We start from the raw sequence: 11,144 nt of genomic DNA, 5'->3' as shown, positions 1-11,144 counted from the left end.
AGGATTCCACTTGAAAATAGGAAAAAAAGAAAACGATTACATTTCAATTTTTACCGTTTAATTTATTTCAGTCAAATAATTATTCATTGGATTAACAAAATATTTCTTTGGTGCTGTTCATTTTTTTTCTCAGTGGGTGAACCGGTGATACGATGATTATTTAACTACCCTTATTCAGGGCACTGTCGGGCTTTAAATGGTTGAATTAATAAAAATTCACCCCTTTTTATCCTTTCAGACCCATCCTCGGAGCCCCTCGGAAGCGTGCCGGCCGCGTGAACGGCGCCGCGTGGCTCCGCGTCGGAAACGCACCCGTGCGTGCGGAAAACCCTGTCTCTGGCACTCGTTCTCCGCTGAATGGCCAGGGGGAATAAACGCCGACAAGGAGCCAGGGCTGGGGGGCGGTCGCACCGGGTCGGCCCTCTTGATCCGCACGCGGAATACGCCCGCCGCGGCCGCCACCTCGGCGGCCGTGTTTGCGCCGGACCAATACGCGCATCCGTCCCGCAAATATGAATCAGCAGTACACGGATTACTCGCCGGCCGTATTTTCGGCATTAATGAATACCGGCGAGCCGGGTTTTGTTTTAAATGTTTTCCCGGCCGCTGGAATATCGCCAGGCTAAGCCGGGCGACAATAACGTCGTCCGCGGCCGCGCGGACAGCCCGCGCGGAAAACGCGACTCGCGTGATACTCGTTACACGTTAATCGAGCGGGGGTACGGATTCGATTTCGAGGGCAAAACCGAAATCGAGAAATCCCGAAATGCGGTCGCTCTGAACTTTTTTCAGTTTTTCTACCTCTTCCCATATTTGCTTTAAATTGCATATTTGTCCCGCGCCAAGCTTTTCAGCGAGAAGCTTCCTTAAGGTGTCATTCTATATATGAAATATAATAATAAAATATTTATATAATTTTTCTCCAAACTGAGTGCATCGGATCCTTTGAAAGCCTTCAGCACGTGATTACAAAGGCTGTAAAGAAGGACTCCTGACATTTGGTTTAAAAAAGAATTTTTTTATTTATCCTGGACCAAAGCCGAGATCACATTTTTTTTTTGGTGGAAAATGAAATTTCACGAGCATCGCGTTCTTACTTAGGGCATTCGTAATCACGTGGCAAAGCTTCAAATGATTCGGTGCATTCGGTTTGGAGAAATGTTCTATGAATATTCTGACGTTTCATGTGTATAGGATGTCCCTTTCATATCAGCTTAATAAGTCCGCTCTCGATTCCGCTTGAATTCTGGAGCTTCCTCCGGGAGATCGGGCCGGGAAAAAAGAGAGGAGCTCTCGTCAACGATAACGGACGCAATCGCCGAGAAGCTCGTCCTCGTCGGAGGTCCGGGAGCTTCCGGTATCCCGCGGGTTCCCGGGAACGCTCCTGTGAAAAAAGCTCCCCCTCTCGCCCATAATCGTTAGGGGTTATTCCCACCTGGTGGAATTGTACCGTGAAATTCTCCCCCGGGACGAAAAATTTCAGGTCTCACCTTAAGCCGGGTACACATCTGTACACGAATGCGTACACTGAGAAAAAAAAATTGGCTGACTGAAAAAAAAAAATATGCGCCATTAAAATCCTGCGGTAGCATACGTCCAAAGAAATGTCAAATGAAAAATCTCTCTTCGAAGATTCCGCAGAATCGAATAAAAGTATATCGTTTAATTTTTCGCAGGACGTAGAGAGCAGAGTCGCACACCTGGGGAGGTAAGGAGAAACGAGGCGAAGAAAGAATCGAGCGAGAGAAAGTGGCCGAGTTTTGAGTGGAGCTTGAGTCAAGGTCGGCGCCTCCATCGCGTTTCCGGCGATCCGACGAGAGCACCTCTTCAAGGCTGGAGCATTATTCTCGAGGTAAAGAGGAATTATTGCGAGGCCGCGGAGAAATTCCCGGAGGAGAGAGCGAGCCCGGCCTGTAGTTAGCGGGCCAACGAAGAAAAGTGACCGAGCCGACTTTCTTCGCAACAGAGGCGTATTGGCCGCCATCGACTTGGCGGAAATCGACGAATTACCGGCAGACGTTGGTCCAGGAATCGAGGAGCCCCCAAAACCCCGCGGAATTCAATCCAGCCCCCCATACATCCGGAGCAGGGTCGCGCCCCAGAGATGGTCGTCTTCCGGAGGTAATAGAAGGTATCGCCGCCTCCACGGGGAGTACTCATTACTCATGGAAGATGGACTCTCGACTCATCACCATAAACCGGAAATCGCATTACCCGACTCGCCCTGAAGCTCCCTGGAGATGGGGCGAGGTTTCGCGAGGTTCGCGAGATGGAGTCGCGACCATCCGGTCCCCGAGGCCATCTCGCGAGGTGCCCTTTCGAGAGGGATCCGAGGTTTGACGACCCTTCCCCAGCTTCATGAGCACTTAATTAACCCTCTTAACGCTTTGGATAATTTCTACAAGTGCACCGAAGAGACGGTTAGAAAGTAGACCGGCGTTTCCGTTCTCCACTGAAACCACGGCGATGACCCCTCGCCCTGGATTTCGCGACAGTGGGTCAGCCCGATCACATTTCGCAAACCCTGGAGAAGGGGGACGACGAGGAAGGGGATTGCCCCGAAAGTCCCCCGGGATTTCCCGGGAGAAGGAGAGTCGTCTTTAAGGGGAAAAGGCCGATGTCTCTCTTCTAGGATTCCGGAAGTGTCCGATGTCATTTCGCAGTTATCATCTCGTGATAAACCTCTTAAGCGAGCGACCCTCCCTGCCGGGAAGACCGTGGACAAAAGCTTCCCAGCGCTCTCCAGATAGCAGCTCCCTGACTAATTTCAATTAATTAAATTTCACGCCCGAGATCCTGCAGGAAAGCAGTCGGGATGTTCGCTATCGGTCCCCGACGAGCCGCGAAGTGATAAGTAACGATATCAGCCGCTTGAGAGTTCCCTCCCGATCGCCGGATTTTTTTTCCAGGGGAGAATGGCGCGTTTAAAGGCGAGCGATAATGCCGCTTTTGTTCCCCGTAAACGAGGGAGTCTTTACGGCGGCCAAATACCGCAGAATCGTAATGCCACTGCGGAGGGGCCGCTCAATTCGCGCGGCCTGCAGCGACCGGCATTTCGTATCTTGCATTTTTTCCGCCGCCTCCCGCCCTAATTACACCTCCCATGAAAAAATCCCCCTTACAAAGATTGCTCGAAGCGAGTCTCTCTACAACTTTTATGGGAGACATTTTTCCATAGCGGTTATCGATTCGGCGGAAAAGTCGATCCTCTCAGGGCAACCTCTCCATGGCGGGGTTTCACGACAGCGCGAGGGCGCGTCCCGGAACGCAATTTCTCCGCGGCGTCTCCGCGCGTTTCCTCGCAACCACACCGCACGACGAGCGACCGCACGCGCTGCACTCGACGCGTTACACGCGTTGCAATTGCGGAGTAAACGCGCGTTAAGCGTGGAGGAGGTGTCGGAGTCGATCGGGGCATGCGTTACGCGAGCCGCGGAAGAAACGCGAGACGCTCGCCTGCGATCGCAGCCCGTAATTACACCTGGAATTCGGATTTATTCTGGATTACACCGATTCACCGGTGAATTTGACTCGATCCGCCGTGGGGTCGGAATTGCACCCCCACCGGGTCGTTCCTACCGGATAACGATAACGACGCCGAGGACGACGTCGACGGCGACGACGCCGGTCGCAGCTCCCGAGATGCGGCCCGGAATTGCTTCCAATTTAAAAGTAATCTCTATCGCCCCGTCCGGAGAATCAAAGAGCCGCCGAGCAAGGGGTGGTCCCTTGGACCGAACGACCAGGGGCAAGGGGGAAACGACGTCCCCAGGGACGTCATACGAGGAGGAATCGTCGAGCGTACGGTCTCTATGTACCGCATATCCCGTGAAATATTTATCCCACGGTCGTTCTCGCGAACGGGGACGTCCCGTCTCCCTCTTCCTCGAATAAACGGCTTTATCCGGCGGCAGTCGATGCGTTTTCCGGCGAGGTTAGGGGCGTGCGGGGCTCGTAAAGCGGCATTTTCGCGGCCGATCCGGCCGCGGCTCTCGTTATTAGGCGGATTCAATTTAAACTTGCAAGGAAGCCGGTACGCGAGCGTGCGGCCAACTCTCGGCCGAGGAAATTTAGCGGAAGTTTAATTTTTGCCAAGGCAGCCGCCGAGCCCGGCTGATTATAAATCCCGCGAACCTGCGAACGGGAAGGGAACGCCCTCTGGTCGAGGGGTGCGAGGGAGCGGGCAGGTGCAATATTAAAAATCTTCCACGGAAATCTGTCCCGTGACGGCGATTTTGAAAAATCAGTCGCCCTCCTCGACCCTCCCTCGGGGGAAAACCTCGGAGTCGCGAGTTCGCTCCGGCGAACTTTCCGCCCCCGCGACGAGACTGAAACTTTAACCACCCCCTCGGTTGACTTCGTTTTTCCCCTTAGTCTCCTCGATCTCTCGACACTTGCCAGGAAATTTCCGGGAGAAATTATTCGGCATTCGTGGCGACGATCAGGGTTTGCTGGAATTCTTGCCGAGCCTCTTTATGGAGATACTCGAAGAGTCCTGGAAGCCCCCTCGAGCTTGGCGACATCACCGCGTTTCGGCGCATGTCCTTTGACCAGAGGTCCGTTAATAGTTCAGAGGACTTCCGGTGCACGGGATCGCCGTTCGTGCGGTCATCCGACAGTAACGATAACCGGGCAATCCTGCGGTTCTGCGCCCAATTTAACGCATTCGAATATGTCTACGGGACGAGGGAGCGCCCCTGGATATGGGAAAACGCGAAGACCGTCCACCCTGAGAATGTCCCCGAAAAGGCTGCCCCTTTGTCCGCCCCCGAGGAGTCCTTTCCAAGGAACCAGGATATCCCGGGTACCGTCAACTTTGACCCCTCCCTAATCGAGGATCTCATAAGGGGACGTGTTTTCCGGCATCTGGAATTTTCAAAGGAAGTGGGATTTCCCTCCGCGGCTGTAATCAATTTTCTTGGGTGCAATCGACACAGGGTAACGCGATTTCCCCGGCGGGGTGGCTTGTCCCCTAGGGGGTCCCGGGAGAGGGGAACTCGGGAATGAAAAAGTGTTTAACACGTCGTTTTGCCCTTTTAACCGCGTAGCCGGTAATTAGGCTGATTAAACGATCGTACAAAGTGTCGGAAGGAACACTCGAGGGGGCGAGTCCCGGGCCGAACCCTCGGGACGCAGGGGGAGATCGAACCGTGTGTACATTTTCCAGCCGGCGGACCCGTTCGCCTGTATTTCCCTTTTTAATTGGACGTACTAATTGCGGAAAAACGAGGAGGCCGGAGATCCGGCGGAAGGTATAATGCGATTTCCGGATTTTCGGGGGCGGAAACGCTACCGGGGCTAATTGGACCCCCGGCGACCCTTCCAGCCTGCGTCGTCGAGTCCAACGCGGCGTAAGGACGCCTCCGTGTCGAATTATTGACTGCCAAGTGACACGAGTGACAAGCTTCTGGGAAAACACCCCCCGAGGGGGTGAGATGAACTCGCAATTACCGGGCTCGCGGGGGGTGTCGGGGCTTACGTCGTCCCAGGGAAAATCGGCACGCGAGGGAAGTCGGGCTTATCGTAATCTTCGGGACCAAGTCCTCCAGGTAATCCGCGAGGTAATTGCTCCCCCGCGACTTCATCCCCCGACGATCTCGAGATGCATTTCGATATATCGCGAGGTATCGGCCGAGATAACGCGGCGGCATTTTCGGGTCTTTATCGACGACCAATCGGGGGTGCAATTCGTTCCCCTGGGGAGAGGGTGAGAACTCGATCACCTTAATTGCACTTGAAAAGCAAGAGAGGCGGACTCTTGACTTCTCGAGAGGAAGAATATTGTCCGGGGACTCTGTCGACCCCCGAATTTCCGGTTTAACCCTTTCCTCCACTTTTTGCCAGGAACCAAATCGGGAATTCCGCGGTAACAATTCCCCTCCTCCGACTTCGAACACCCCGGCCCCTGCAATTACGGTCAAATTGAGGCAACTCCGGGTTCGTTAACATTATGGCCGCTTAACTGCCTGCCCTCGACGTTACGCAGTCGTTAAGTAACTCTTCACCGTTGGCCGACAGGGTGCGTTACGAGCGCACCCCTTACGCAGGCGGGCCGCAGTTCTTACAAAGTGCGGGGTTTACGCAAGGGCTCGGGTGCTCTCGACCCCGCGACAGTTCCGTCGACCACTTTGTCAAGTGACCATGTCACGGGGGACACACGCTACCACGGCAGCTTTGGTGAATTTTCTAATTACACGGTGGTGGGGAAATAATTCCACTCGTTCCCACCTGCCGTGGAGGTTAATAAAAATCCGCCGAAAAATCAGGTCGCCCGAACTCCATGAATTTCTCCTCTAATAATCCCATCTTTTTCTTTCTTTTTTTCCCATGTCTCATCAGCTGGCTCATCTCCTGCCATTATTCAGGCTTGGGACGGATCTCGATCGTGGGTAGCTTTCACAACTTCCTCGGGCATTCAGCTCCGGAGAAAGCGTGTAAAAGCTCGCCCTGGGCCGACGGATGCGTCACTCTCAGTTTCTTGTTCCACCTGAAATCGACCAATATCGATGAAAACTAGGTACAGTGTTTGACCGATTCTCGGGTTCGTACAATCAACGAGTTCATGGGAAATTGACAGTCTAATATACGACTTTCGAATATCAAACAATGACGTGATATTGCAACAATGGGAATTTTTTTTAAGGGGGATCTATGCGGAAAAAATCCGCATGAACGAGAGAATAGGAGTCCTAACTCGATAAAATGGCGATGTGGCCACCTGGTGGATTATTGAATAATTAAAAGGCAGTCTCGACTCCTCTCCCCAGGCTTTTCCCTTTCATCCGAGATGTCGGTAAAGAAGCCACCTAGACTTTCCTCGGGCACTCGAGTGGCGAGTGAATTGCAGGCCACCGCCATTAAGGAAGAGTAAGCGTTTACACGGTTCTCGAGCGGCCCCGTAAGGAGGTCGATTTACAATGGAGATCACGGCCAGTGAAAGTGGTGACGACAGAGCCGGAAGTGAGCCAAGAAAAAGGAAGAGGCTTCGAAAGTCAGGGGACCTTGAAAGAAGTCCTCCAGCTCGTCCCTAATTTCCCTAATTTCCTTGAGGACGGTCCCTTCCTCGCCGTCCTCCACCCTCTTTCCTCAACTTCAATCGATCCCAATAAATCCGCAATTCGTACGAACCGAGAAACGCTAACATGACCATAATTCATCGGCATTGCAGCATCGATTAGTCGGAGCGAGCGCGCCATCGGTTCGACGGCTCGACAGAGTGTTTTACGAGTAAAATGAAAATATGGTAAAATCCGTCAGATTTTTCCTCCCCGGCGGGGACATGCCCGGAAATCGGAGGATTCCATTGGAAATCGAATGTCGAGCAGGGAGGGTACTCGGAGGACCCTCGGAAATTCGGGGACCGGGACGCACCCAGGACGCGTCCTTTGAATAATCGACGGTCAGGATTCTCGAAATTCGGGTGAAAACTTTCATGCCCGTGTAACGAGATTCGGGGCGCCAGGTATTTCGGATTACATAGGCTTCCGGAGTAACTGGGTGGACGCGCCGAAATCCGGCAGGATCGCGTCGGAGGATCGGGGGTCGGACACGGGAACTCGTGCGTAAAAAGCGTCCCGGACGGGTTCGGGACGCGTCCGGGACGCCGGCGATTAAAATCCCACTCGGGGGGAATTCGCGAGGCTCGTTCCTGGCGAAACGAGGAAATGCCTCCCAGAAGCGTCGTGGAGTACCCCTTGCCCCCTGGCCCCGGTGCAGTCCCGGTAGGTCCTGTCAGAGCAAGGAAGGTGTCATTTTCACCGGAGAGTTTCCTGCGAGAAAGTTGACCTCGGAATAACTTTCTACTTTGACGACCTCGGCTCGACGTCGACTGCCGCGTCGCATCGTTTAAGCCTCTCGACCGAGCTCGATCTCGCCTTTATTTTCTTTCTACTTTTTTTCAACCCGTTCCCCAATCGCGTTTGACGTATAAGGAAAGACCTGTCGGATAATATGACCAGCCACTTGATCAGAAAGGAATAAATTTCCGCTCCCGAAATAAAATCCCCCACGCTAATGTTTTGCGAAATCAGCCTCCACGAAAGGGTTATTCTGTACATATCGAAACGTCAAAATATTAATAAAGCATTTCCGCAAATTGGATGCACCGAATCATTTAAGAGACCCCAGCACGTGATTACGGAGGCGCTAAGGATGAACGCGATGAAATTTCATCTTTCACCCAAAATATGTATCCGTCGTTCTAGTCTGGGGTAGATAAAAAAAAATGTCTTCTTGAAAATTGAAATTTCATTGGCGTCGCATTTTTCCTTAGGGTCTTTGTAATCACGTGCCGAGTTTCTAATGACTCGGTGCACCTAGACTGGGGAACAGTTTTATCAATATTTCTGCACGTTTCATATATAGAATGACACTTTCATATCACCTTAAAGGGACCGAGGAAAACATCCTCGCCACTTTTGCTTCCGAGATGGAAGGTGGAACTTCGGAAATCTCTCGCGACGTCCTGGAGAACTCGGACGAGAGAATACTTTGAGCATTACCGGGTCGCAGGCGACAGGAGGGGGAATCGACTGCCTCCGAGATGCTCGTCCAAGGAATATTCGACGATTCTCTCCAGACCCTATCGTCGAGCGAGCATTCCGTTAGTCCCAGGAGATGTCGATGTCAATAGCAACGATGCCGGATGCATTCCGAGTTCGATCCGACATGGGACTCGGATCGACTTCGGCTCCAAGAGCTACTTCAGCATCCCGGAACGCATCGAGATCCTCCGAGATGGCTCGAGTCCTGGAAACAGCGGTGTCTCGCACTTTCGGGAACGGGCACCGTTTATCCGGATTTCCGATTTCGAGATCCTTTCCCAACAAATGCCCCGTGTTTCCTCCTTTCCCCCGGTTACCTGATTAATTCGACTCGGGAGGTTCCACTTCCTGGATGGATCCCATCGACGCGGGCAACGGGAGTTCGGATTCAGAGAACGGGTTGCCTCCACCTTCGGGAACCCTCGGGAACCCTCACCGGACCTCGCGTTCCTGCACATCCGTCCCGAGATTAAAACTTCCCTATCCGAAACTTTAAGGCGCGTTCCCCTCTTCAGGGTCGAATGGCACCGGTGGGAGACTCGTCTCGTCTCGCGATGTGCTGATCTTCCCTTATCTCCCCGTTATCGGGCGCCTGGAACGCATTATCAGTCAGGTACACCTTTGATACCGGAATCGATAATCAAGAAGGATACCGAGTTTTCGAGGTTACACCTCCCCGGCTCTCGCTGGTCGCGAGGAAATTATTAGGGTACCTAGAGTGCGTACCAAGGGAACAGGTCTTACAGTGATATGAAAGGATCATTCTACATATACATGTCAAACGTCAAAATAAGGATAAAACTCCAAACTAGGTGCATTTGGAACTTCAGCACGTGCTTTTTGAGGCTCTGATAAAGAGCGCAATGCCCATGAAATTTCATAAAAAAAAAAAATAGTCTGAGGATGTGCTGTTTGTTGCATCCAAGGAAGAAGATCAAGGTCCCAGCCTCCGCTAGTTGGCAGGTCGGTCCTCTCTTGACGCATGGCTGTGTCGCACGCAAATCGCCAAAACTTTGTCTCGGAAGGAACTTATTGCCGTCGCGCCCGGCCTCGCGAGGCGACATATCGCGGCAATCTTAAGGAGTGCTCGCAAAACGTACCGCTGCTTTCCGGAGACTCGAAGTTTCCTCCCGACTGGAGTCGATCCAGGAGAGCGAGGTCCTGGCATCGCAGGATCGTTAGTAAGAAATATCCTCCCAGGACAAAGTCCTAACCTTCGGGCACCTTGATCTTGGATTTTCCCCGCCGTTTGCGCAGTTTTATGTCCACTTATTCCGCGATAGCTTTCCTCGCTCTTCCAGAGGACGCGGCTCGTTTCTCGTTTAATCGAGCCCATTGCCTCGCCGCTCGACTTTCGGAAACTTGGACGATTCCCGTCCGCGTTTCTCGCTCCAGAGCTTAGAGAGAAACCGGGGGGAGTCGCTTTTCCCCATTCTTTCCATTTTTATCCCGGTCGGCTCGCCCATTCTAACTCTACCAGGGCTCAGGAGTTCCGGGCAAAAGGACGTGAAAAAAAAAGAAGAAAAAAAAAATGGATCGAGGGAATAAAGGGGTGCTATTTGCCTTGGATAGTGTCACCTCGTCGGGTCCAAGACTAAGCTCCGAAATTCGTTTCCATCGGGGATTTAATTTTTCGTACTCCTCCCGTTCTCCCTATATACCCGATATGATTAATTCTCGAGTCTTGCGACCGTGGGTCTCGATACATTTTTTTTTTTCTAGCTGCAGCAGGCCAATCGCAGGTCTCGCAGCCTGCTTTCCCAGTTTCTCGCCTTGGAACCAGAGGTTGTTTATAGTCCGTCTCGACGAGGAAGGTTCGAACGAGCTCCAGAAGAGAAACGGATCGGCAAAACGAGAGGACGGTATTTGGCTTGCAAATCGATCCCCTGGCTCGTCCGGCTCGGCAGGCCAGAGTTCGGGAATATTGTCGCTGCCGAGGGTCGTTCCTAAGAGATATTCAAATTCCGTCAAATTTCCTCCCCGGGACGAGAATCTCTCAAAGGGAGCGCCCGAGAATCCCGCCCAAAGAGAGAGCGCGACTCTCGGATACGTTCCTCGCTCTGTCGCTTGGGCATCCGTTCCTCTCCTTCTCCCTCTCTCCATCTCGCTTCATTTAAGATCCGGAAGATCGGACGGTGCCTGCTAAATTCCCGACGCACCAGGAGGCGGTCCCCACCTCCGCTTCCAATCTCGCATCCTCATATGAAACGCGAGATCCGGACCCTCGATCCTCCGCGTTTAATCTCGTTAAACCTCCCCGTCGTAAATCGGACCGAGAGCCTCTCTTAAAGGTATTGCATTTTCATTCCTATCCTGGATCTTTATTCCAGGCTCGACGATTGGTCCGCGCGGATTCCTCCGACAGCCTCGCCGCCCCGTCCCACCGACCTATCTCAGACGTCACACAAAGCGCGGCGCGTCGTCGCGTCAAGCGCCTCTTCTTCCTCCTCGTGTCAATTTTTCCCCTTTAACCCAGGGTTTTGCAATGTCGTTAGTATATATCCCAGCGTTCATACTCTCATTTCTGTACAGGTCCCAATATGTCGTTTCGTTTTTTGCCCTCGGATTTCCTTTCCATCTCAGAATATTTTTAATTTCAAA

The sequence above is a fragment of the Orussus abietinus genome, unplaced genomic scaffold (genome assembly GCF_000612105.2).
Source record: "Orussus abietinus isolate OABI.00-Male unplaced genomic scaffold, Oabi_2.0 scaffold2, whole genome shotgun sequence".
NCBI classification, from domain to species: Eukaryota; Metazoa; Arthropoda; class Insecta; order Hymenoptera; family Orussidae; genus Orussus; species Orussus abietinus.
The sequence above is the reverse complement of the archived record's forward strand: the minus strand, read 5'-3'. Positions refer to the sequence as shown.